The sequence below is a fragment of the Lissotriton vulgaris genome, chromosome 1_1, assembly GCF_964263255.1.
Source record: "Lissotriton vulgaris chromosome 1_1, aLisVul1.2, whole genome shotgun sequence".
NCBI classification, from domain to species: Eukaryota; Metazoa; Chordata; class Amphibia; order Caudata; family Salamandridae; genus Lissotriton; species Lissotriton vulgaris.
The window spans coordinates 1,080,918,038-1,080,943,553 of NC_141685.1; positions in this window are offsets into that span (position 1 = coordinate 1,080,918,038).

Consider the following 25,516-nt stretch of genomic DNA (forward strand, 5'->3'; position numbering starts at 1 on the left):
ACGTCCTCCACAATTGAAATCCCCAAATATATAAAGTTTGGGCTCACTCTCCCACCCGATCTCTGACATTCCAGCACATTACCTCAGTTTTAGAGGTATTCACTGAATAACCTGAGAGGGCCCCAAATTTTGCAACAAGATAATCTACTCTTGGAATTGTTGTGGCAGGATCTGCTGTATATATCAGCAGGTTATCTGCATATATCACAGCCTTACAGAGTAAAAGGGACCCCCTGCATGTCTAATCTCAGGAGTTGTGCCAAAGGTTCTATATATATATGTCAAACTATAGAGGATAGAGGGGGCAACCCTGCCGTGTCTCTCTTGCCCTCTTAATGTCCTCTTAAAACCGAAACAGCTGGTGAGCAGATCAGCGGCCGGTTAGCTAGCGGCCGCCATGTTCCCTCAACCCCTAGGTGGATTCATCATTGACAATTTGGACAAACCAGATGGCCTGCTTGGGCATGGATGTTAAATGGTCATTTGCCTAAATGCTTAGGTCACTGTGCTGCGTGTCCCCCTCCCCCATTCCAAAACGGCCAGGCCTCTGATGATAGGGTGCCCGGGGCTGAAGTTGAACCATTCAGGCTACGATCTATTGTACTACTAAAAGGGGATTTCAGCTCGCCCAGCACTTGCTATTTGTTAGCACCATTAGCATTCTTGTTTGCTGCCTTCTAATTTGGAAACCTGCAGAATAAACCTGCCTGCTCCTCGAAGAGGTTGCTACAGATGTCCAACACATCTCCTGATAGCTCATCCGGAGGGAGCAACACAACAGGTCCAGCCCCACAAGCAAATACAGGAGGGCCATCCAGCCCAGGCGACGCACCCACCATGGCCAACAACCCCATTGGAGCCTCGTTCATGCGCCAACCACAGCCACTACCACTGACGCCAGGTAACAGCATGGGCCCAGCGTGGAAGAGTTGGAGTGAGGATTTCGAAGACTATATGATAGGCTCCCTGGTGCAGGACCCCAAGCAAAAACTAGTGGCGCTGAGGAACCTAATAGGTCCAGACATTGCGCAAATCATCAAAGAATTACCCAACGCAGCGACCGTCACCTATGATGAAGTAAAAACCGCTCTTGATAGACGATTTCTCCACAAACGCAACGTGGATTACGAAAGACACACATTTAATCTAGCAACTCAAGAAAAGGATGAGTGCATGAGTGACTTCATCATGCGTATAAGGAGGCTAGCACGCTACTGTGACTTTGACAACTTCAAGACGGAAGATGCACTGAGGCTCCCCATCATTGATGGATGTCATTCCGAGACTCTCTGTCGGAGGCTTCTAAAGAAACCCTACACCTTAGAAGAAATCGAGGAGCTAACCCGGATAAATGATCAAGCGGAAGATTATGCCAAACGAATGGGAACACACAAATCTGACCAGAAGAACCATGCCCTGCGAGTCCAGGCACACAGATCATCTAAGTCGACCAAACCAACATCTAGATCCCGCAAATCTCATAGCTCCCGAAAGACCTCCTCCAAAGGAAGCTCACGACACTCCAGGTCTGCCAAGTCAGCGCCCACCTGCTACAGATGTGGTCAAGAATACCCACACTCAGGGCAATGTCCAGCAATTGGTCAGCGGTGCCATCGCTGCGGGAGAGACAATCACTTCGAGATAGCATGTCAAGCCAAGCAGTCAACACACAGATCATCGACCAAAGGCCGTGACACACGTCACCACGCGAGAGCCATAAAGAGGAGGGAAGGACGTTCCTCCAGCTCGTCAAACTCCAGCGCTCAGTCAGCATACTCTAGTCAGTCGAGAAGTCGTTCGGAGAGCATTCACCGAACCAGGCACCAGACAGAATCCTACCGGTCACGCAGAGACACATCTAGTGAGTCATCCTCATCACGCACCCCAACATCGCAGGACAGCGATGAATACATCTGCATGGTATCGGATCCCGACCGCCTCAAAAGATACCCGAAGCTGGACATCCTGATAGGGAAACATCCTGCGAAATTTGTTCTGGACTCAGGAGCTTCGCTAAACTACATCTGCGCACTTGAATACTATAACATGAAACAAAGACCCAAACTAGAACCTGCTGCTGTCCGCATTTTTACGTGGATGTCACGCAAACCCCTACCATGCCTAGGCCGCTTTCACACCACCCTCACATTCAAGGACCGGACAGTGGATGCGTACATCCATGTGGTAGAAGGACCAGATGTAGCAGACTGCCTACTCAGCCTACCCACGGCAGAAAGACTCAAGTTGGTAGAACTCCTCTACATGACCGAGGATGCTCCCGACATTGTAGCGAAATTCCCAAACCTCTTCAAAGGTCTCGGGAAACTAAACCACTTCAAAGTAAAACTCCACATCAATGAGAAGGTGACACCCATCGCTCAACACCACAGGAAGGTGCCATTCCACCTCCAACAAGCTGTTGATGATGAGTTACAAGACCTACTCCAGACAGACATCATTGAACGCACGTCAGGACCCACTCCATGGGTATCTCCAGTCGTGGTGGTTCCCAAGAAAGGACAAGACAACAAAGTCCGACTGTGCGTCGACATGCGCGCGCCCAACACCGCCATAGAGCGGGAGCGCCATCCTGGGCCGCACATCAGTGATATGATCACGAAGCTGAATGGTGCTACTGTCTTCTCCAAACTCGACCTTAATAAAGGTTACCATCAGTTGGAGCTTCATGACAAATCGAGATACATCACAAGGTTCACTACGCACCAAGGCCTATTCCGTTATAAACGCCTGAATTTCGGCATCTCCTCGGCCGCCGAGATCTTCCAGGAGGCCATCAGACGGGTCATACAAGGAATTCCCAACGCCTTTAATTATAGTGACGACCTGCTAGTGTTCGGCAAAGATCAAACTGAACATGACACAGCGCTGGACAGGGTCTGCCACGCGTTGTTGACCGCAAACCTGACCCTCAACGCCAGTAAATGTGAATTCCACAAGGACACCCTGAAGTTCTATGGACATATCTTTTCCAAAGAGGGGATAAGACCAGACCCTGAGAAAGTAGTGGCACTTGCGGACACCCCAACACCCCGAGATGTGAGTGACCTTCGTTCTTTCCTCGGAATGGCAAGTTATTGCGCGTGTTACATTCGCGACTACGCCACTATCAGCTACCCTCTACGTGAACTCACCCGCCAAGGCCAACCATTCGAATGGACTGAATCGTGCCAACAAGCATTTACCATCATCAAACAAGCTGTTGGGTCTGCCATAAATCTGGCGTACTTTGAGACAAAGAAAAAGACAGAGATCACAGTCGACGCCAGCCCGGTGGGCCTAGGCGCCATTCTGGCTCAATATCGCGAAAACTCAGATCAACGTCACATCATCGCGTACGCAAGCCGCAGCCTCACGGACACCGAAAAAGCATATTCCCAACCGGAGAAAGAAAGCCTGGCCGTGGTGTGGGCGTGCGAACACTTCCACCTTTTTGTTTATGGCAAGCACTTCACGATCATCACGGACCATCAAGCCCTCATCACCATCTTCGGCAACCCTAATGCAAAGATGCCGCCGCGCATCGAACGGTGGGGCCTGCGCCTGCAAGACTATATCTTCACAATCATCCACAAACCCGGAAAAGCTGAAAACCCAGCCGACTTCATGTCACGCCATCCACTAGCCGGGGCTCGGACTGCACTATCTGTGGCTGATGAATACCTTCACTTTGTCGTTGACACGGCATGTCCACCCACGGTTCCTGTTGAAGCCATACGAGAAGCATCCGAGCTCGACCCACTCATACAAGCGGTAATGACCCGCATCCGCACGAACTCCTGGAGGGACGTGAAACATTCACCGCAAGACTCTGACCACTTGCATCAAGACATCGCCGCGTTCCAACGCGTGCGTGACGAACTCTCCATCAGTGACCATGGCCTTCTCTTGCGAGGAGGGAGGATTGTGATCCCATTCAAATTGCGCCAAGGAGTCATCAATTTGGCACATGAGGGCCACAGAGGCATCAACGCAACCAAGAAAGCTTTGAGAGAACGTGTGTGGTTCCCCACACTTGATCACATGGTAGAAACAACCCTGAAAGACTGCATGACATGCCAGGTGGTCAGTCGGGAAGAGCCCCCAGCACCATTACAAATGTCAGACCTACCAGAAGGAGTATGGCAGCAAGTAGCAGTTGATTTCTTCGGACCACTGCAATCAGGACAATATATCATCGTCATCATGGATGAATACTCACGATTTCCCTTTGCACACTTAATAACATCCACTCGAGCAACAACAGTGATTCCGGTGCTTGATAAAATCTTCGCAGCATGGGGCATTCCTCTGCGAGTAAAAACAGACAATGGACTGCCATTCAATGGCCATGAATTTGCGAGCTTTGCAACCCATCTCAACTTCAAACATAAGAAAATCACTCCATTATGGCCACAGGCAAATGGCATGGTGGAACGATTCATGGGAACACTCAAAAAGGCGATTCAACAGACGGTACTGACTCACAGAGATGTTCAACAGACACTAAACGAAGTGCTAAGAGCATACCAAAACACACCACACAGCACCACCAACCAGTTCCCAGCCACTGTGATGCTAGGAAGGACACCTCGAACCCGATTACCTATGGTGGACTCGACACCTCAACAACGACATGTCACCGTCGACCATGAGACACTAGTTGAGATAGACCGCAAAAATAAACACAAAATGAAGACATACGCGGATCAGCGTAGGCACGCCAAAGACACTAACATCCAAGAAGGAGATTGGGTGATTGTCCGAGGTGATCGGCGCGCCACGGCAGACAGTCGATATCTCGACATTCCCTTCCGAGTCATCAAAAAGAAAGGAACCATGATCACGGCCAAGGCCGACCACAAACAGATAACGAGGAATATCTCGCACTTCAAAAGATGCAATCGGAACACCCAGCGTGAGACGTCGCCAAGTCAAACCTCAAGTGAGTCCCACAACCAAAGTGACAGCAGTGACCAATGTCCTCACAGTCCTGCACGAACCAGCGAAGTCACAAGTCACAAGAGCCAAACATCGGGGCGAGAGAAGCGTCCTCAACGTCTAAAGAGGAAACCTCGACGACTGGTTGAAGAAATGTAGTAGAAGCAAGACTTTGTGAAACAGGGGAGATGTCACGTTGTCTCGCCTGACCTTACTTTAGGACAGGACAGGCGAGCAGGAAGAAGGAACAGGAAGTGGGATACAGGAAGGGGATTAGCCTGTAATCCAGTGCGAGGCTGGCAGGGAATAAAGTAACAGGTTCATGTCCAGCCTCCGTCTCGGTGCATTTATTTAAACGAGTGAGATATGACACTGTGGGATGTCATCACTTACTCTTTTCCGTGTGGAGCATGGTCCAAGTACAGATTCATTTAACTTATTTAATCCGGCTGGAAGTTATGTGATGCTTTACTTGAGAACCAGTTACATTGCACAACTTCACATTCATTTTTATTTTTAAGGCAGGGGGAATCACAGGGTGTTGAGGTGAAACAGAGACTCGAACCTGGTTCCTCATTTCCAAAGTCGACCATAGCGCTGTTCGTTCCTAGGGGTGTTGGTGCTTGCTTTCCAGGGAAGCACGTCTGAAGCCAGATGTAGACCTTTGAATGACACCTTGTCCCCAGCGAAAGTGCATATGCAGAATTTTTCGTACAAGAACTTTTTTAATGGCTCCTCTGTGTGTAGCCTTTTTACCTGAAAGTACAATTTGGCAGTTGCTTCCTATTTTTACTTCCACTATGCCATCAGAAATTCCAAAATAGTTTGGAAATGAGAAAAACAAACAAATCTGACACACCACATGGTACTTGTATACCATACATGTTACAATGTGTGTTTATTGATTGCATACTTATTAGGCAAAATCATGGCTAAACTGGCCACTAAATAAAGACCCCACGACCCCGGCACAGAACATTTATTGTTCCTACGTCCTTTTACACAAGTGTGCTTTCGTTGGTTTTAGCTTCACCAATATGGCACATGCACAAATTGTAATTTTCTGCTATGTTGAGAAGCATTTTTTTCTTTTCCAGATTTGCATCTGGGTACACGCTTTCTTCCACTTAGTAACCTTCACCTTGGTGAAAACAACATTTGCTAGACAGCTATTTGGCATAAAAGAGATTAGAGGATTGCATTCAAAATGTTTTTTTTGTTATGCCTCAGCAATTATTTACACACCACAGAGAACATTTGTTTAAGTGCACAATGGAAATTGGCTACTGTAGAAATCAAACATTGCAAAATAAATAAAGCACAAAGGTAGCAAATTACATCTCTTCCAGGAGAAATGAAAGTTCCAGTTTTTCTGGTTTAGTGAAGTAATTCCTACTTTCTCAACTATAAATCTGTAGCAGGAGTTTATCAAAGCTGACCCTCCAATCTCTTCACTGTCAAAGTTTGCAGGGACCAGACGGGTACATGACAGGGCATACATGGTGCAGGGAGGTTACACAACAGGGCACACATGGTGGAGCCTTTCAACAGTTGCACTGTGTGTACTACACCAATAACTAAGAAGTGATGGGCTAATTTCTGCTGTTTATTGCTTCCTTCAAATTAATTCACATATGTCCCACTGCCCGAGATTTTCTAAGAAGACAGACACTTTCTTACAGCCTGTGTATTTGCCAGCTTTCATTAGTTCACATTTCTCAACTGGGTGGTCTTGTGAAATACCCACATTTATTTATTTTAAAAGTTTTATATAGCGCGAACAAGACCTGTGAGAGTATCAGAGTGCTTTACTAAAGGAAGAGAAAGCGGAGACATATGAATCAAACAACAAGGTAATCGAAAAGGTACAGGAGGAGAAAAGCTTCAGGCCAACAGTACTAGGATTAATCATAAACATTGTAGTAATATACAAGGGTGACGGAAAATTGTCAGAGCGGATCTGGAGATTCGCGGATCAAGAATAAGCAAAGCAATTTACAAATCCTCAGGAGGAGGAAGCTAGATGATCACACAACAAGGTAAATATGAAATATGCAAGAAGAAGTAACTCTCTGCACCCACATACCAAAATACTATCAGAAAAGTCATGTAACAAACAAGGGTGAGGAGGGTGCGTCTTAGAGTGCTTGTAGGGCGGGGGTTGTTCTAGGACAAGAATTTGTTCATCAAAAGCACTTTAACTTTCGTTTTGAAGGATGCCATGGAGGGGTTTGTCCTGATTTCAGGGGGCAGGGAGTTCCAAATTCTCTTGGCGATACCCGAGAAAGCTCAATTGTAAGTTTTCCTTTTATGGAATTTCCGTGGCTTCAGCAGTAAAATGCTGGCACTTCTGGTTAGTCTAGAACCGCCAGATAGCACAGTTTTTGTTCAAGGTAAAGCTGGTTGTTGAAGTGTAAGGCTTTATGGATCATGCAGGCAATTTTTTTTATATCCTTGCTCCATAGGGTAGCCAGTTTAGAGATTTAAACTCTGGCGTGATATGGTAGTTTATTTTGGAACATGTGCTGAGTCGTGCAGCGAAGTTAAGAGAGGCCCTCAGTGGAGTCACCTTAGATCTGGGGAGGCCGCAGAAGGTTGTGCTTCCATAGTCCGACTTGGCGATCACTAGCGTTTGCACAGCAGATTTGAAGTCATTGGGGGAAGAAAAGGTTTAATTTTCCACAAGATGTTTATTTGGAAGTTCGCACCTTTAGTGAGAGCACTAATGTCTTTCTGCATGTTCAAACTCTTGTCTAGCATTATACAGAGTGAACTCGTGGAGTCTATGATGTGCGGTATGCAGTTAAGAGCTGTTAGCTGATTCATCCATTCTTTGATGGCTGGTGACTGTTTAGGTGGGGAGATTAAGAGGAATTCAGTATTAAGATTGTTTTATTTAAGATGATTGAGAGTCAGACAGTTTTGAGCTTTCAGTAGAGTGGTGTTGAGGGACCTGATATATTCTGGAAGGAGACTTTCAAGTACAGTCATGTGTCATACATGTGATAATGAATGTTAGATAGTTTAAACATTTCAGTTAAAGGCTCCATGAACAGGGTGAAGAGAGTTAGTGAGAGTGTGGATCCTTGTGGTATCCCTAGAGTGACCAGGGAGGGATTAGATAGAGACTGATTAACCTCAAAACTTTGAGTTTTATTGTGGAGGAAAGAGGCGAACCAGTTTAGGCCGAGCCCTGAGAGTCCCATCCTGTATTCCAACAGGTCGAGTAAGCAGTAATTTTCAACGGTATCGAAAGCTTGTCGATAGACCGAGGAGACTCAGAAGGCAGGAATCATTCTGATCCAGCATTGTGAGCACATCATTCCCAATGTGAGTAAGAGCGGATCTTGTATTATGACCATGACGGAAGCCAGATTGAAAGTTGTCAAATAGTTGGAATTGTTCTATGTGGTTACATAGCTGGACATGGATGCATTTCTCTATGAGCTTTGCCAGAGTTGGAATGTTGGAGATTGGGTGGAAGTTGTGTAGGACTGTGTGATCTGCAGTAGTTTTTTTTAGAATAGGGTTGACACGTCCAGCTTTAAGACAGTCTGGGATAGAGCCTTAAAACAGTGAGGTATTAACTATCTTTGCCCATAGTGGGAGTAAGGTTGGTTTAATCTCATTGAAGAAATTCGATGGCAACGGGTCACTGGAGTGGGTAGATGGTCTCAATGACGTAAGAGTTTTTAGAATGGTGTTTTCATCTAGGTTTTCGAATCAGCTCCAAGAGATATTGTTCTTGGAGGTATTAACTGGAGCGACCGGTGGCACCAAAGATTGAGGAGGGTGGGGGCTGAAAGGTGGTAAGATCGGCAGGTGCTCCATTGGAGTCTGCAGATAATGTTCCATCTTTGTTGTCTTTTCAATGAAGAAGGTGACAAAATCTTTGAAATTTTGCTGTGGACAGGATGCCAAAGGGGAGAGATTGAGTTGGATGTTTGATTGAAGCTTAACAATTTCCAAACATGTTTTGGTGTTTTTTTCGGTTGCTTGAGTTAGTTTCTGAAGTGGTTAGATTGAGAGATTCTAATGCGTTTTTTATAGATGTTCCATAATGATCTCAGATGTTTGAGGTTTTCCATCTAGAGCTGAGGTGGCCAGTGGAGGTTAGCTCGGTGGAGATGGGGGCTGAGTTGGGGGGGGGGGAGTCAACAGACGGCAACAAGGGAAAATAACATTAAAAAAAGAAAAACACTTACCTTGCGGTTACCACATCGCTGACTCGGCAATGCAGTGAGCGCAAGGTAAGTGTTTTTAATTTTTGTAATGTTATTTTCCCTCATCATCGTCTGTCGACTCCCTGCCACCCCCATCACAATTACATGCACCGGCCACTCCTTATCTAGAGTGAGGAGAGGTCAATATTGGTGAGAGCATAGTGAATGGGTGATGTGCTGGAGGCCTGGTGCAGTAGTTAGTAGGATGGGCTTGATTATAACTATTTGTTTTCGAGGACATATATAGTCACCCATTACTAGCCAGAGGAAGTCCCTGATTTTCTCCTCCCTTCCACCATCATTCCAGTATTTTATCCCCCATTAGTCCTGTACCTATTTCTTGTGGCCAATACCCGCCCAGTCTCTGTTTAACTTAACCTCCAGCCGTCCCATCACTGTTTCTTTTAATCCCCATACCTGCCTCGTCCATTTACACTTACCTCTCCCAAAAGACAAAAGAAAAAAAGTGCCATAACGCAGCCAGCACTGGCAATGTTTTTGTTTTTTTTAGCATCCCGATTTCTACCAGTTTACCTGCCTTCCCATTCACCACTCCCACCAGCCTGACAAAGCACATAGCTATTGGCTTTGCCAATGCTCGTTGCAATATAGCTGGGCCCCGGGCATGCCCACCCCCCTGAAATATTCTTTCGGACCCAATGGGATTGGGGCTCTGGGGACAAAAGTGGACGGGAGAGGGGGGCCCTGTGCCCCATTTTCTTGAAAAATGCACCGGGCCCCAGGAGATGGGGTCCCTGGAGCCAAAAGCAGCCCGGGGTGGGGGTGCCTGTAGGTTGACTGCTTTCAGGGTGTTGGCCACAGGGCTTGTCACCAACTCGCCAGCACGCATAGCTAAAGGCTGTGTGCAGGGTAGGATTGGTTACATGCAGGAGGTTGGCCACAGGGTTTGGCTGCAGGCCATGCCTTGTGGCCAACCCCCCACTGCAGACAGCCAAAGGCCGTGTGCAGCCTGGGGTTGGCTGCATGTGGGGGGGGTTGGACACAGGCCAGGCCCTGTGCCCAACCCCCCTGCGCATGGACAGAGGGCGTGCCCTGCAAAGGTTGGATTAACGTATGTTAATTAAATATTGCTTTACTTTATTAATTTTATTTTGCCTGCATACCATAAAAATAACCAAATAAAAAAGTATGACATGAGTTGCACCCCATGAAATATTAAAAAAGCAAGTAAATACAGTATATATAAAACAGCATAAAACTGGATATGAAAAATAAATACATTTGTTTAAAATAGGCAGACATTTTGAGGCAAATCTTTTGCGTAAACCTCCATACTGCGAATAAGAAGTTAGAGTAATTAATTATTATTTTACAGTAAAAATGAAATTCACTGAGAAAAGCAAAGTTTACTGGGACGTTATAGTTGGGAAATAGCATTAACTAAACAAGAAATTCACTGAAAAAAACAAAAGTTATAGGGACATTATAGTTTGGAAATAGAGTTAAAGAAACCTGAGAAATTCACTAAAAAACCAAGGGTTACACAAATGTTATAGATAGGTTAAGATTTTACACATACAAAACCATAGAAATTCAGCAGTTATAGTTATCTCAAGAAACTATAACTCGTGCCCTAATGTAACTATAACTGGAGCACTCACCATGCACTGCTAATTACCCCACATTATACATCAGTCATGACATCTTCTATGACTTCATTGATAATATCACTGCAACATTTGCAATAAAACTATTGGTGAGAAAACTGCATGGTGGGGGTGTGAGTTATAGTTACGTTAGTGCATGAGTTATGGTTTCTTCAGATAATTATAACTGTGTCGGCTTAACTTCTTTTGTTTTATGTGTATAAAATCTGAACCTCTCTATTATGTCCCTGTAACCTTCAATCAATCAAGAAATTTGTAACAGCGCACTACTCACCCGTACCGTAAGGTTGTCAAGACGCTGGTGGGTGGGGTTGTGAAAATATGTACACACACACACACACACTGTTGTGAACGTATCTAGGACCCTAATTAAATATTTCCGATTTATGCCCCTTATGTGGTTATAACAAATCATATCCTTATAAAGGCATAAGAATCATATTCATATTTAGTAATAGCCAATGCAGTCCAAATACGGCAAGGCTACTTCCCTAAGACTCTTAGAAAGTACAACGCGTTCTTTAAACAAACCAAACCTCCAGCAGCCCGGGAATTCCCCCTGCTTTTGTTTTGATTTGTCCCAGAACTCCTGCGTGTCCTGAAAGAACTGCCAGTTCTTAGTGACAGTTCTTAGTGAGGTCTTATGTCCAACCTTACGTCAAACTCGGCACCTTCCAGGTATAAATATACCAGCATTTGCCTTAAGCAAGGCACGGTGGTTTGGAGCAGAGCGGCTATCTACTTACCCAAAAGCCCAGCTGATGCGAGTGCCGAAGGAAGCCAACCCTCCTATTTGATGCACTGAGAGAGACGCTGTCTTTTCTCCTGTCGAGAAATCCAGCTCCAGTGTTTCCAGTCACCCTTGCGGGTTGCTGGGAGATCGAGTCCTGAGAACGAGATACAAGACCTCCTTCATTCTAAAACCAAGGTATGGAGCTGATTAGACCCGTAGAGAATTCTTGATTCAGATTCTTGGCAAAACTAAGTTAACTTAAACTGCAGCTCACTTACTCCTTCCCACGTACTAGGCTTAGGTTAGGTACACCGGGGTAGGCGTATTTTAGAAGCACCAGTTGAGTACGTTTAGTCAACTTTGATCATTGTATGTAACTGTATATATTTTATCCGTTTTAAATATCATATGGCTTTTACAGTATTATTTCATAATACTCCTTTTACTATAGTCACTTTACTTTATGACAAGTATTGCAATTGTGGCAATTCACTTCTCTTGCATTAGAAAGAGGACTGCTCAATAAATAACACCTTTTATTGAAAACGTCTGTCTCTCTATTTCTCTGCACTCTGGTGAAACTAAGCAGGCACGATTGACTGAGTGAAATAGCTATCTATTGTTTTCACCCGACTCTGGAGATATACTCCTTATTCTGGAGGGAGCAAAGTTGTCATGTTTATGCGGTTGTCAGAAACGAATCCCTTCTATTCTAATCAGGAAAGTTAACTCCTTCCTGTTCATTCGAGAAAGTTTCTAGTGACTTCTGACCTAGCTGGCATACCTAATTAAGTCTAACATATTCAGTAGAGACCTAGTCGACCTCAGTCCTACGTCTAAACTACTGTTTATGTTATTCCAATGCGCAGAGCCTATTGGGAATATAGGAACTACACTACAACACACACACACCACACCCACACCCACACACACACACACACACCCATACACACACACACACACTCACACACACACACACACACACACACACACACACAGACACACACACACCATAAAGCCGAAACGCGTCGGGATTGCCATTAAATTGACTTCATTTTTAAATATCCACGAACGTCTGGACATTCTTTCTCTGACAGAGCGAGTGTTTATGATAATACATATATATATATATATATATATATATATATATATATATATATATATATATATATATTACTCCCATCGAATCTGGTCATTTTGAGACCGAGCCCTTCGTCAGTTGGTGCATGTCGCTGATTATGCCAGAAATCAGCAATTTCCATATATTCAAAATCCTTCAAGTAATGCACACTCAGAGTAGTAGGTATACCTACGACTCTGAGTGTAAGTAAGTAAGCAAGTATTTCTTTATTCGGTTTTTAACATGTAAAAAAACCATAAAAGCAGTTTCGCAAATAAATTTCATGTCACATTTTGCATCAAAACGAAATACTGCCTCTAAAAACAGTTAAAACGTGTAGAGTTCTAAAAATAGGCAAATTTACTATTTAATGCCCTATAATATATACAACTTAAAAACAAGTTAATAATATGTACATGGAACCTTATAACGGATAATCATCTTACTTATTACGTGCATAATTAGATTTGTTAATTCGCATGGTTATACAATGATTTTTACAAGTTTGGTCGATGTCGAAAAATACATTTCAGAAACTTAACAATGTACTTCGATGTCCACTCATATACTGTAGAGAATGCAAGGCCGGACGGCATCTTCTGATGCCCATATGTTTTAATAGCGGGATCAGCCAGATCTTTCTATGCCCCCTGTAATATTTACAGAAAAAGAAAGTGTGAATGGTTGCCTGAGTAGAGGTCTCATCACACAGACAAAGAGGTAATTCTGAGTCCCAGTTATTTCTTGTTGGAAAGGCAACCAGACAATGTAAGATATTTAACCTGAACCTAGTCAGGAGAAATCTCTCAAAGGTAGTAAAATCATGGGTTACATAAGGCTGAATTAAGAGAGTTGTTTGAACAGCGATACAGTGTTGAACAGATGATTTAGAGGCTTCTTTGGTTATCCGTATTTCTTCTTAGACGTGTAAGGGACAGCACCTGTAGTGCCTTCCTGGATAATGACCGAATAGAGGTTGGTACCAGATAATATTTTTCCAATCCTAGGTCATATAAGAAACATTTTATATATGACAACCATCCAATTTTATGTGAGTGGTCCAAAACCATGCAATCTGAAATGATTCGCTGTGTGAATTCATTTTTGTCTGTCAACCAAATTCGGTGCCAAAGAAAAAGTGGTTGTATTTTGGCTAGATCCGATAAATGAGAGATCCCCAGTTCCATATGACATGAGAAGGTTGATACACTCTTTGGTACCGCTAGAAGGAATCTCAAAAAGGCGTTCTCAGCTACTTGTAAGTTGTTGATATTTGCGTACCCCCACACTCCAGCCCCATATAGCGCTACTGATTGGCATTTAGCTCTATATATCTTTAAAAGCTCTACCGGCGGCCTCTTTCCCAATTTCTTGGAAAAATTTACGAGGGCCATATTGGCTCTCATAAGGTGGAATTTTCTGGACTCAATTGCTGATTTCCAGTTAAGTTTATGGTCGATAATAATTCCCAAGTATGGGTATTGTGCTGTGGTTGCCAATTTCTCCTTGTTTAAATGTATGTCCTTTGTCCTTTTTTTCCCTGTTCCTGCTGTCATAACAAAGGTTTTTTTGATATTTATGCGTAAATCAAGCTTTCCTATAAATTGGGAATATCTATTTAGCGCCTTCTGGAGTTCTAAGGGGGTACGGGCCAGTATCACTGCGTCGTCCGCATAGAGCAGAGCTGGAATCGGACGTTTTTTAATTAATGGAAGATCCTGGCTCCCCTTCAACATGGCCCTCTCCAGACCGTTGGTGTAAAGCGTGAATAGGAAGGGAGCCAGGACAAAACCTTGTTGGATTCCTCTCTCTACTCCAAACGACGCGGATAACTCGCCCTTTACCCCAAACCTCACCCTAGCTGAGGCGTTGGAATATAGTTCGCGCATAAAGTTTACCAATGTTATGTCTACCCCCATATCCAATAACACAGACCAAAGTTTGACATGGGAAACGCAGTCGAAGGCTGCTGACAGATCGACATATACCATGTACATACTGCCCGCCTTTGCACATACGTACTTGCCTAATAGCATTTTCAGGTTTAGGTCCTGTTCAACTGTCCCTTGGCCCTCACGGAACCCGAATTGGAGGTCCAAGAGGATCCCACCATCGTCCGGCCACTGCTGGAGACGCTCGAGAATACCTCTGCCAGCCACTTTGCCCAAGGAGTCCAACAGTGCGATCGGGCGGTAACAGGACACCTCCTGACGGTCCCCCTTTTGAAAAATAGGGACCATAATTGATTTGGACCATGAATCCAATAGACCCACCTCACAAGCTGCCTTAAGTACCCTAGTCAAAATTGGGGCCCAAAGGTCTAAATTTGATTTGAATAGATCTATTGGAACCCCATCGGGGCCAGGGGCCTTGCCGTTTTTGCTTGCTTTCAGGGCCTGAAGTGCCTCATCAATGCTAATTTCTAATGTAAATGGATGGGAAAGCGCGGGTTGTTCAGGAGTTGTGTCTTCTTGCCCGCCCATGCTAACTGGACCTTTCTCAAAGATCTTTGAAAAGTGCTCCACCCAAACCGATTCGTCAATCGCCACATCAATGGCAGGTGAATCTTTGTGATCGAATAGGAATGGAGATTTGATCACGGCCCAAAAGGCTGAACTATTTTTGTGGGTGCAACTTTTATGTAATTGGTTCCATAAAGCCTGTTTTAATTCGGATTTCCTGTTCTTTATCGTTATGTTATACTCCCTCCTAAGAATTGCTGTTTCTTGGGCCACCCTGTTTGATTTTTGCAGGGCTATTTTTAATTTAGAATGCGCTGCTGTGCATCTATGATTAAACCACCCTGCTTTATTCGATTGGGTATTTTTTAGCTTTACAAAAAGTGCCTCATTTATTGCTTTTAGAACCACCTTAAAGTTGCTTAATACTTCCTCATCTAATGTAGACAGATCTAAACATTTAAGAATTGGAAGATAAGCTGGATTTATGACTCTCCTAGTTATTTCTTGAGGATCAACTGTCTCCCATTTTATGGAGAATCCATTTGATCTATCCAAGTGTAAGGTGTTTTGCCTCAATGCACTGGCTATACTTTGCGTACTGTGCTCATGAAGTGGTCGAAATGTTAAACTGAGAGCAGTGATCGCTTAGTACATTAATCAGTGTTGCAAAATTAGTGGCACGGTTATCCACTATATTTGATATCAGACTAAAATCTATGGTGGTCTGTCTTCCCCTACCAAGAAATGTTGGATCCAGCAACTGACTTGAGGTGTTTTTTTTATTAGCGATTACAAGATCCAAGTCAAAAAGAATCGTCTTTTAGGCAGTTTCCAATACTTGAGTGGGAAAAATTGACTATAGGTTCTTCATTTTCGTCTGTTATCCCACACAAATTCCGGTTACTATGTTGGCATAGGTGTTGATTGAAATCGCCCCCCCAAATGATGGTAGCTCCTTCAACGGCCCCCCTTACCAGGGGAGATAATTTGAGGCGAAACCTACGCAAGACTTTCAGCAGTTCTCCCTCTGGTAAGTTTTTGTAAATATTTACCAAGAGAACGATATCCACTCTGTTGAAACGAAGACTAAGTATCTGAAAATTCACTTCCAATTCTACAGGGGTTATTTCCACCCCCCCTATTGAATTCGAAATGAATATACTTAAACCGCCTTTTGCTCTGCCAGATGCTACAGGTAATGCGGGGGTAAAATAGGTTTTGTAACCTACCAGATGGATTTCAGTGGTAGACCAAGTCTCCTGGAGACAAATTATACTGTAATTCTGAATGAAATTCAACCCAGTGCCATTTTCTACCTTGGGACGGAGTCTGGCTATATTCCAGAAAAGAAGCGCTATAAGAGGGCCTTTTTTAACTGGATTATTATCCGGTGGTATTATTGCCTGTTCTACCAGTGGATCATCGATCATTCCAAATACCACAACCTTTCCATAAGGAGGAGTGGATGGGACACTTACTGAGGACCTGGGATTTTTACTGCCTACTACAGAGTTAGATGTCACCTTTTCTGTACGATTTAATACCACTGGTGGTATGCTGAGGTCCATTAATTTAGACTGACTGCCTTCGAGACCACCAGTTGGGATTGCTAAAATTACCAGTTGTTTAAGTTCATGGCTATCTCCTAAAACCTGGTTGGGGAGTCAATCAACTCCTTTCAGCCCAGAAAGCATAGAGAAGCGATTAAAAGTGGGGGCGTTGAAACTGGAGCGTTCTATGTTGCACCCATATAGGCACGAGATCTTAGAGGATTTGCCAACAACGATTGAGGGTAGAAGTAGCTTAAGTTGCGTGTCGAGATTTCTTCTCCACCTCTCTCAGTGTACCAGTCACCAATATGTCTGATTGCTCTTCGGTCCCTAAAATTAATAATAATGATGTCCCCCCTTATATCCTTCGTCTGAGACCCACCCATCCAAGTCTTCTTACATGGAGGATTTCGTCATTGATGTTGGGAGGTAATGGCCTGTTGTTACTCAACCAGTATACTACTTTATTCTTAAGCTCTTGATAGCCTTCAGTTTTTTCAACCGCTAGTTCCAGTACCCCAGTCAATACCACGACGTAGGGTGCGGCCTCTGGTGGCAGGTCTATTTTTTGCTGGTTTGCCCTTGGGTACTTGACGGCGGGAGGTGTCCTAGTTACAGTTGTTTGAGAATTGCCTAATTTATTGACCTGCCCGTCCCCTCTTTTCCCCCCAGGGGTGATATCGCCCTTGTCTGTTATGCAGGGGGCCGAAATGTTCTGATCTTGTACTGGTGGTGGATCCTTGCTATATAGTTTGTCAACTGGTGTCAGCCCTGATGATGTATTACACATGGGTTATTTTTGTCTACAGGTTGTCTGTTCCCTAATTAAGTCTGTGTTCTTTGTAATCGCTTTTACTATAGACCCCAATTGTTCTGCCATTCTTTTAACCCTCTCTACTAGTGGCAATATTAGTGATTTGACCAATTGCTCCATGCTCCCCATTAACAGCTAGATTCATGATGCATTTTTGCGGGCGCAAACGGTGTGAATCGCAGAATTCGGCCGTTTGCACCAGCAAAAATGGCATTTGAAATTCATCATTGGGTCATGTACTCGCAATTTGAGAAATCGCAAAAAATTGCGATTTCACAAATTGCGATCACATTTAAGGAATCTCAATTTGAGATTCCTCAAATGCTATTCATGACCCAATAAAAAATTGCGAATTCGCTATTTTTCCCGCTATTTACCGCGAAGTCAGACTTCGTGGTAAATAGCGAAAACTGAGAAAAATGCACTTTAGTGCATTTTTCTCAGTTGTATGTTACACACACACATGTCCTTTGGACATGTGTGTGCGCAACATGAGTCTAATTTACATTTCAGGGATGCTACAGGTTGTCTGTGTGTGAGAAGTTGGCCCGATATGCAGTGTTCACTATTCTAGCGACCACTATGCATCGGTCCAAACGACCCTTATGGTGATTGGTTGTAAGTCAACCTTAGACCAGCTATCCTAGTAGCGTGGATACGAGCAGTCTTCGGGCTAAACTCTAGAGGGCGTGTTAAGCCAGCTGTTATACCATCACATACCCCTTGAACACCAAGTGAAAGGACACCACACAAGTGTTATGAAAATAAACAGTGTATTTATTGGAATCACAACAGCCCTGTACTCTTTATGAGGACAGGGTACTAAGCACACAACAAAACTCTTAGGAAAATACTTCAAGTGCACAATCAATACAAGTGCCCGAGGGCACGGAAAGTTTAGTGGTCTCGGGCGGACCCGATAAGGCAAGTCGGAAGCGAGGGACGAGGGACCCTTAAGTAAGGAGGCTATGCGGGCACCGAAATGCCGAAGTTACCTAGCCACAAGGGCTGCGGCTGCACAAGTCTTACAGGCGTCGGGGGTCTTCGCTGGCGAGCCAGGAGCCGGAAGGAAGAAGTTGCTGGCCGGCGACCAGTGGAGAATAGTTCGTAGAGATCCAAGCCTGGATCAGAGATAGATGATACCTGAAAGCAGAGGGGACCAAGTTCGTACTACTAGCCAGTAGTCAGAGGGTACCAGGAGGGCACCGGATGATCGTCACCTCGACTAGGTGAGTGGGCGACGCTAGGCTCGGCAGTCTCACGGACCAGGAGGCGTTGTCGGCGACCAGGATGGAGGTGCGAGCTGTCCCACGAAGGTTGATGCTGTCGGCGTCGCTGGGCCCAGGATTGGGGCAACAAGCCTTGGCAGATTTCAGGGCCACGTGGTGGGCCTAAAATGGCGTCTTGAGTGGACCAGGAGGGTCCGGGGTGCTCCTCTCGCAGAAGGGAGCAAAGGCTAGTCTGGAGCAACCAGACCAGCAACGTTGGTTGTCGTTCGTCGTCAAAGAGTCACAAGCCAGCGGCTAGTGATCGGATAACGTGCTGAACAGCAAAGCAGAAGGGCCCCAGGCAGATCGTGGAGATGCTGGGAGACTGCACTTCGGTGCTGGAGCTGCTCAGGGTCGGGGCTTCTTGGACCCCAGAGCACTCACCAGAGGATTCCTTCGGTGGTTGTGCTGGTTTAAGAAAGCGTGCAGGTTTTGATGATGGCCGGTCCCTCGAGGTCTCGTCGCACCCACAGATCTCAGCTGAGCTGACGATGTGGGTAGAGGTCAGAGGTGCCAGGGAAGCCGGTTCTCGTCGAGCTGGGTCGTCGGATTCCTGAGGAAGGACTTGCAGCAAACCGCAGAGTTCTTAGATGGTGCCTGCGGATGCAGGGTGACTACTCCTTAGCCACAAGGGAGAAATCTTGAGAAGAGTCTTGAATGTCCTTTCGTAGAAAGTAGTTCTTGATTCAAAGACGATCTAATTTGGAAGGGTCCCCGCTCCGGCCTTTATCCTAAAGAAAGGGGTGGGTACATGACTAGGTCCTGCCCTAGGGGTGGGACCAGGAAGAGGGGTAGTTACACCCCTCTCCCCTGCCGGGCTTTCCCCAGGTCAGGGGCTGCGCGCCCCTGGAACTGGTTCTAGCCGGCAGATGCGTAGTGAGCACCGGGGTGCCACTCCGCAGTCACCTTCTTGTAAAGCCCTGCCTACCCAGGATACACAAAACCCTGTCTGGGATGGTGCGAACACCGCCCCGGACAGGAAACCCTTTGTCCAAGCTCTCCTCGCTGGAAGGACTCCCAGCAGCAGGAGGTCAGACTCGTGTCTGTGGTGGCAGCGTCCATTTTGTGGAGCTGAGGCTTCAGTTAATTTTAACCGGGGTTCACAGTTACGTACATGTCGTGTCCCTCTAGAAGGGCGAAATGCTAACCTCGTCGCCAGCATTGGTGAGGGGGCAGCATCCCGATTCGTATGACACCTTACTCGACATGTCTTGATAACGCTATACCGAAGTTACTGATATAGTACGCGTTATCATGGAACAGCCATTGGGTCTTGGTTCCGCAAGCTGCAACCGGGCTCGGCTCGTGCCAGAGCCCAATTCACACGATTCCACGCACTCTGCCTTCAGGATTGTCAAGGCCTGCCATAGGAGTGACTGATAGGAACTCGGGTGTCCATTTTAGGGTTAGATATAGGAATACTATACCTACAGCAACGAGCGGGTACGCCACGTTGCCCCAGCTGTCACGCAGCCAGTTGTGTCAGATTTAGATGGCCATCCAGGGGTGACATAATACATGCTTCAGCCCCTGGTAGGCCCTGGGTACACCGATGCCCTGAGTTACAGGGTCTGACAGGGTGGCCCAGTTCCAATTGGGAAAAGAGAAAAACCTGTGGTTTGCATCCAACTAAATAGAGTCATGAGTACTAAAATGAACTAGACTTTGCCAATTAGAACCTAATACAGATATATTAGTCACTGTAACACATTTGTGGAAATGGTTTGAATTTCAAGCACTGTCCATATCAATCTCTCCCAAAATGATTCTATTCAATAAACAAAATCTAACAGGTAAACACACAACAACAATGAAATTTAAAAGGTATAAACACAATTTATTAAAATACCTCCCTGTAAGGGTTACAATCTAATTAAAAGACAATAAAATATTCCCATAATTGAAATTAATCTAAAAAGAAAGGGGTCAAAGTACAGAGGTCGACGCTGCGTTTCGGTGTTCGTTTTGATTGGTTACACCTTCTTCAGGACACTTTGACGATTCACAAATCAATCTAGAGATTTGAGAAAACATTTTTAGAAATCTATTCCTTCAACACATGGTCAGTCATTACTATACAGTGTTTACCATACTAGTTGGGTTACCTTATGACAAATAAAAATTATAGTTCTACCTGTTATGCAAAAAGAGGGGGGACATGCTGTTGTGAGAACACATTGTTAATACCTAGTCGGCCTTCTATTGCCACACTTGAGTTTTGTATGTTCACTCGTCAACTCGTCATATCAATCGAACTATCAACTGGGTTTGCTATTTTAATTAAACCAAGATATCGTAATTTAAAAAAATATATTTATTACCTGATAGTATTTCAAGACTCTCTTTTCAAACATTAAGAGTACTTCTTGTTCAACCAGTGTTTTATCTATCATCTGGTGTTTTTGCGTCATCAATTGGTACGATTTTTTTGGCACCTTAATGGGCGAAATAGAGAGAATCCTGAATAGAGTATGGGATTCAAACTGGATTGTTAAGCTGTTTTGAATTGCTTTAGTCTTAAAAATTACCTGTTTTTAAAAAACAGGTGCAGATTAGATAAACCACGGAGGAGCCACCGGACTTTTCTCTTCACTTTGAAGTCTATACGGTGTTGAATCGGGTCCTTGTTAACAATTTTTGGGACCCCTGCAGAAAGGGGCATATATTTGCATATATATTGTCACTGCTGTACCCAGGTTTCTTTTCAATTTCATTTTTTCAAAAGACCTTTTTACTATGATTAGGTCATTAAGTAATACTACACTTACCACACTTCTATATCCTTCTTGCAAATGGTGTGTTTATTTGAATGATAACAATTCACCACCTGTTTGGAGAAAGCGCGTTTGTTTTAATGTTTTTTATAGGTAAAAATGGATTTCTTTACACTTTAATCTTTATTTAATGTCTGCTTCTGGTGTACACTTGCAGAAGATAGACAAAGAAACTAACTTGTTCTATCTACCGCTGCCGTCTGTAACCCGGAAGTGCATCGCGTAGGCTATGCATTATTTCGATCGAAATACTTCCGGTGCAATAATTTAGAAAAGTTCAATAATAATGACCCTTGGATCCTGCTAAAAAACCTAGAAAAGTAAACATGCCGAATAATTATTATTGCAACAAAGAAAGACTTTATTTCCAAATAATGCATAGCCTACGCGATGCACTTCCGGGTTACAGACGGCAGCGGTAGCATTTAAACAACCCCCGCGCTCTTAGCATCATTCACTCGAATGACGCGGAACACGGAGGAGCAGGGAGGCCGACCCTTAATCTGAAGGTATGTAAACGAGAGGGTTTAGTGAGCATAAACAATACCAATGCAATCCCAACCTTGGTAGATAGAACAAGTTAGTTTCTTTGTCTATCTTCTGTAAGTGGAGAGGCAGGGTTAGCAATAGAAGTAAAGTATATCTCTGTTTTGAATGTTTCTTTAAAAAATTATATTCGTTCAAAAAATCGACAGGTAGTAGCATCCAGATTAAATGCAGTCCCTGTGTTATATCTGTGGATATATCTATTGACTATGGATATACCATATTAAACATTTGTGAAAAAATTCTTTTGGCAGAAATACCAACTTATACCATACTCTGCAAGTGTACACCAGAAGCAGACGTTAAATAAAGATTAAAGTGTAAAGAAATCCATTTTTACCTATAAAAATCATTAAAACAAACGCGCTTTCTCCAAACAGGTGGTGAATTGTTATCATTCAAATAAACACACCATTTGCAAGAAGGATATAGAAGTGTGGTAAGTGTAGTATTACTTAATGACCTAATCATAGTAAAAAGGTCTTTTGAAAAAATGAAATTGAAAAGAAACCTGGGTACAGCAGTGACAATATATATGCAAATATATGCCCCTTTCTGCAGGGATCCCAAAAATTGTTAACAAGGACCCGATTCAACACCGTATAGACTTCAAAGTGAAGAGAAAAGTCCGGTGGCTCCTCCGTGGTTTATCTAATCTGCACCTGTTTTTTAAAAACAGGTAACTTTTAAGACTAAAGCAATTCAAAACAGCTTAACAATCCAGTTCGAATCCCATACTCTATTCAGGATTCTCTCTATTTCGCCCATTAAGGTGCCAAAAAAATCGTACCAATTGATGACGCAAAAACACCAGATGATAGATAAAACACTGGTTGAACAAGAAGTCCTCTTAATGTTTGAAAAGAGAGTCTTGAAATACTATCAGGTAATAAATATATTTTTTTAAATTACGATATCTTGGTTTAATTAAAATAGCAAACCCAGTTGATAGTTCGATTGATATGACGAGTTGACGAGTGAACATACAAAACTCAAGTGTGGCAATAGAAGGCCGACTAGGTATTAACAATGTGTTCTCACAACAGCATGTCCCCCCTCTTTTTGCATAACAGGTAGAACTATAATTTTTATTTGTCATAAGGTAACCCAACTAGTATGGTAAACACTGTATAGTAATGACTGACCATGTGTTGAAGGAATAGATTTCTAAAAATGTTTTCTCAAATCTCTAGATTGATTTGTGAATCGTCAAAGTGTCCTGAAGAAGATGTAACCAATCAAAACGAACACCGAAACGCAGCGTCGACCTCTGTACTTTGACCCCTTTCTTTTTAGATTAATTTCAATTATGGGATTATTTTATTGTCTTTTAATTAGATTGTAACCCTTACAGGGAGGTATTTTAATAAATTGTGTTTATACCTTTTAAATTTCATTGTTGTTGTGTGTTTACCTGTTAGATTTTGTTTATTGAATAGAATCATTTTGGGAGAGATTGATATGGACAGTGCTTGAAATTCAAACCATTTCCACAAATGTGTTACAGTGACTAATATATCTGTATTCGTTTCTAATTGGCAAAGTCTAGTTCATTTTAGTACTCATGACTCTATTTAGTTGGATGCAAACCACAGGTTTTTCTCTTTTCCCATAGTATCCTACCCCTACCTGTGTACATTCGACAGGGGAACCTTCCATATATTTTCCAGTTCCAATTGGGTAATGCACCTAAGGTACACACATCAATTTAGCGAGAGAACAGCTAGGCTGTGGGTCTGATTAGCAGGCCCACAGCCCGAGAAAGTCGTAAACCGGTGAAACAAAAGCAAAAAGTCTGGGTGATCATAGGATTGCAGACCCTACTCTCCTACACGACCCCCCCCCCCCCCCCAAACGTTGGGACAATAAACTAATCTTGACCAGGTGAGTCTTCTTGTTCTAAGTGGATATACCTGGAGAGCCCATCTGCATTGCCATGATCAGTGCCAGGTCTATGCTCCACTATGAAGTCCATCCCCTGTAGGGAAATGGACCACCTAAGCAGTTTGGGGTTTTCACCCTTCATCTGATTTAGCCATAGGAGGGGCTTATGGTCGGTCTGAATCTTGAAATGAGTGCCAAACAAGTATGGCCTCAATTTCTTCAGGGCCCACACCACAGCGAAGGCCTCCCTCTCTATAGCTGACCAATTTTTCTCTCTGGGGGTCAGCCGTCTGCTTATAAAAGCAATGGGCTGGTCATTACCATCAAAATTCAGTTGAGATAGAACAGCTCCCACACCCAACTCAGAAGCATCTGTTTGGACAATGAATGGTTTGGAGTAGTCTGGGCTCTTGAGGATAGGTGCCGTGCACATGGCCTGTTTTAGGTCATCGAATGCTTTTTGACAGCTCGCTGTCCACTGAACCTTTTTTGGCATTTTCTTACTTGTCAGCTCATTAAGCGGAGTCACAATCGATCCGAAATTTCTGACAAACTTTCGGTAGTAACCAGTCAGGCCCAAGAAAGCTCGAACCTGAGTCTGGGTGGTTGGAGGAGCCCAGTCCCTGATTGACTGTATCTTGCTCTCCAGTGGTTGAACTTGGCCTCCACCGACGAGGTGGCCCAAGTATACAGCCTGTGTCTGCCCTATCTGGCACTTGGTAGCCTTGATAGTGAGACCTGCTGCTTGCAGAGCCTCTAACACTTTCCGCAGGTGGACCAGGTGATCCTCCCAGGTGGAGCTAAAGACAGCAATATCGTCAAGATACGCCGCACAGAAGTCATCCAGCCCAGTGAGAACGTGATTCACCAACCGTTGGAAGGTGGCAGGTGCATTTTTCAAACCAAAGGGCATCACCACGAACTGATAATGCCCACCAGGGGTAGAAAATGCTGTCTTAGGCTTGGCGTCCTCAGCTAACCTGATTTGCCAATACCCAGCTGTTAGGTCAAACGTACTTAAGTAGTTGGCAGAAGCCAATCTATCTATAAGCTCATCTGCCCTTGGTATTGGGTGGGCGTCAGTCTTAGTGACTGCATTGAGACCCCTGTAGTTTACGCAGAACCTCATCTCTTTCTTACCGCCCGGGGTGTGAGGTTTCGGCACTAGAACTACGGGACTAGCCCAAGGGCTATCCGAGGGTTCAATGACTCCCAACTCCAACATTTTCTGCACTTCAGTTTTGATGCAGTCTCTAACGTGATCAGGCTGCCTGTAGATTTTACTCTTGACGGGCAAACTGTCACCAGTGTCAACCTCATGGGTGCACCAATTGGTCTGACTGGGTGTTAGAGAGAACATATGCCGGAAGGATTGAAGAACCTGTTTACAATCCTCCTGTTGATGTTCGGAGAGGCTGCCACAAAAGACAACACCGTCTACCGATCCATCGTCAGGATTCTGAGTGAGCAGGTCTGGGAGAGGGTCACTCTCTTCCTCCTGTCCCTCATCTATGGCCATGAGCAAGCTCATGTCCTTCCTGTCAACATATGCTTTGAGCCTGTTGACATGGAGCAC